This window comes from Berghia stephanieae, chromosome 14 (assembly GCF_034508935.2).
Source record: "Berghia stephanieae isolate SIO BIC M18660-M18661 chromosome 14, UCSD_Bste_1.3, whole genome shotgun sequence".
In the NCBI taxonomy this organism is placed as follows: domain Eukaryota; kingdom Metazoa; phylum Mollusca; class Gastropoda; order Nudibranchia; family Aeolidiidae; genus Berghia; species Berghia stephanieae.
Genome location: NC_088373.1, coordinates 7,221,135 through 7,223,634, shown reverse-complemented (window position 1 = coordinate 7,223,634; position 2,500 = coordinate 7,221,135). Strand labels below are relative to the sequence as shown.

Here is a 2,500-nt window from a genome sequence, read left to right as displayed (position 1 = left end):
TATTGTTTTAAGAACACCTTTGGGTTATTAGTTCTCACTAAATATTTTTTGTTGTTGTTAATGTTTGTTTAAATTTTTTTCTCAATCCCAGAGTAAAATTGATACGTACAATTGTGTTCAGAAAAACAGAACAAATCAACAATTCTACATTAAATAGCCGAGTTTTGATATTTAATAAATATAATTGAGCATTTAAATAGCGCCATATCCACTAAACGTGCTCAAGGCGCTTTCCAAAGGGTCGCTGGCCAACAGAAACATTTAACATTTAGGAAGGGACATGACGTCTGACTGTTAGGCGATATTACAATTTTTTTTCGGACAGAGACAACGCTGTTAACGGGCAAATACTCATTTTACACCTTGAGTACGATGAGAGAATGTGAGTAAAGAGCCTTTTTCAAGGACTCAACTATGCGCCGAGCGAGGCTCGAATCCAAAAGCGAGTGTCATACCACTAGACCGCATAGCCGCACATATAACATGTATAAGACGTCGTCTATCTTATAGAAAAATGTTGGTTTATCTTTACAAATTATGTAACGATTCCCCGTTGTTTGTAAGTGAAGGGTTAGCTACCGTCTGCTGTTTTTCCCACGAATCTCTTTTTTTTTTTTTAACTTCTATCTTGGTCTGAAAACTTATCCATCAGATTATATAGGTCGATTAAAATGACCCTGAACTTGCGTTCTCTTTGAAGTCTTGGGTCTAATTTGTGGGTCTGACATAAGAACTATTATAACAATCTTGTGGCAAACGTTCCACAAAAACTAATGAAGGAATGAGCTCCATATTCTTCCCTCTTACCAACATTGTGGCATTTTGTGTCACCATAGAGAGATTTTACAGCTTTAGCTTATGGAATTTTTATTAGAACATTACAAAGGTGAGAATCAAAATGTTATGACAAATTTGATGTTAAAAATGTATAATTCGGATAAAATTAAAAATACACATACCTTATCATTTAAAAAAAAAGTTCCTCTATGGTGACATAATGCATTATCTCTGTAATCAGACAATTTCATGGAACAGATTCTGAGAAACGTTTGACACAGCATCCCATACCCTTAGAAAAATGACATATTGGGAAAATAACAAAACAGCTTTCCGTTTTTCACACTTTTCTTACTACCTGTACCATTTTCGACTGTGTTTTTCGTGCCTTTGTAGTCTATTTTAAGAAGTTGAATAATATTATTTCTAAGATAATTAAATATCGTTTTCTATCAAAATTTTAAAATCATTTTAAAAAAAAGAATTTTCCTAATAATTAGACCCAGGCCACCCCTTAAAATCAACACCCTTTGTTTGTACCAAATTTCCATTTTATTTTTTATCTTAGTGAGTTTCGTTGATAATGAAATAAATAATAACGTGAAGTTGAATGTAAGCTTCAATTTAATTACAAAAACAGATCAAATGAACGTTTCGGGTGTCCCCTTTATCAACAAAACAGGATGATTGAAACACCACAGATGAATGAGATGAGCCATTTTAAATATTTTCTCTCAAAACGTCACACCCAACTAACATAAAAATATATTTTTTATCACTCAAACACAATAGCAGAAAAGTTCTTGCGATACATAATATCTAATATCTCTAGCAAAACATGATCTATAACACACTGTTCATTTTCTTTAAATTTTATGATGTACCTACAAAAGAAAATTGAATAAGAAAAATGTTGGTTGTCGAATGTGACGATTTTCCTCGAGTTGGTACGGAGAGGTTAACTCACTCAATCCTAGAGATTTTTGCTACTTTTCAAAATTGGAAAAAAAATGTATTAAAAAAGAGCATGTACATAGATAGTTTTATTTAACTATCATTAACATGCAAAAACTAAAAACATTAACTTTGATACTACGCCTATAATTTGTCTTAGAAAAATGTAATAAATAGGCATGGGGTAAAAGTAACCCCGGGTATAGTCGGTGTTAGGATTGAGTGAGTTAATAAACACATGTTATGTTTTCTCGATATAAAATTATTTAGACTTCCCAATGAATTTGAATGAGGTCATTGGTGTGTGTCTTGTTTCTACGAGGCCGTTCCGAGTTCCAAGGTCCCTGACAAATAGATTTATACAACAAGGAATTAGAAGATGTTCAGCGAGCGTCTTTTTACGTGCAAAACTGAATATCATAAAGTCCTCTTTAAGATGAGATAGATAGTTGTGATGCTAAAGTTGTAGGCTATCAGTGAAATACATTGCTTCTTTCTTTTCTTTTAATGGCGGCGCTCTTGCGTGCACGATTATTATTTACGACGCAAAAGTCATAATTCAATAGAAAAAAAAAAAAAGAAAGAAAGATTGATTAATGTGTATCTTGCATTTTATAGCTATTGCCTGACACAACACATAATAAGACTTGAAGTGTGTCACTAGCCCGTGACAAGTTGTTCTTTTATAATAATAAAGTCTTATCAATGTGTCATCGTCGGCATAATTGTTCGTCTGTGTTCACAGAAAAGTAATTTGATATTAATTTAG

General features: G+C 32.6%; 1 protein-coding gene across 2 annotated transcripts in view; it reads left to right on the top strand.

Annotated features, from left to right (window-relative positions):
* The window catches only part of LOC144959913 (multidrug resistance-associated protein 1-like), a 78,237-nt gene that overhangs the window by 2,094 nt on the left and 73,643 nt on the right, over window positions 1-2,500 (top strand). The window contains exon 1 of one of the 2 annotated variants that reach the window (XM_078892761.1): window positions 2,473-2,500. This exon is cut by the window's right edge and continues 143 nt beyond it. The exons of the other annotated variant lie outside the window; for it this stretch is intronic. The gene's annotated coding sequence lies outside the window, so the exon portion shown is untranslated. Of the gene's footprint in view, window positions 1-2,472 lie in introns of those variants that run through there. 2 annotated transcript variants of the gene reach the window in all.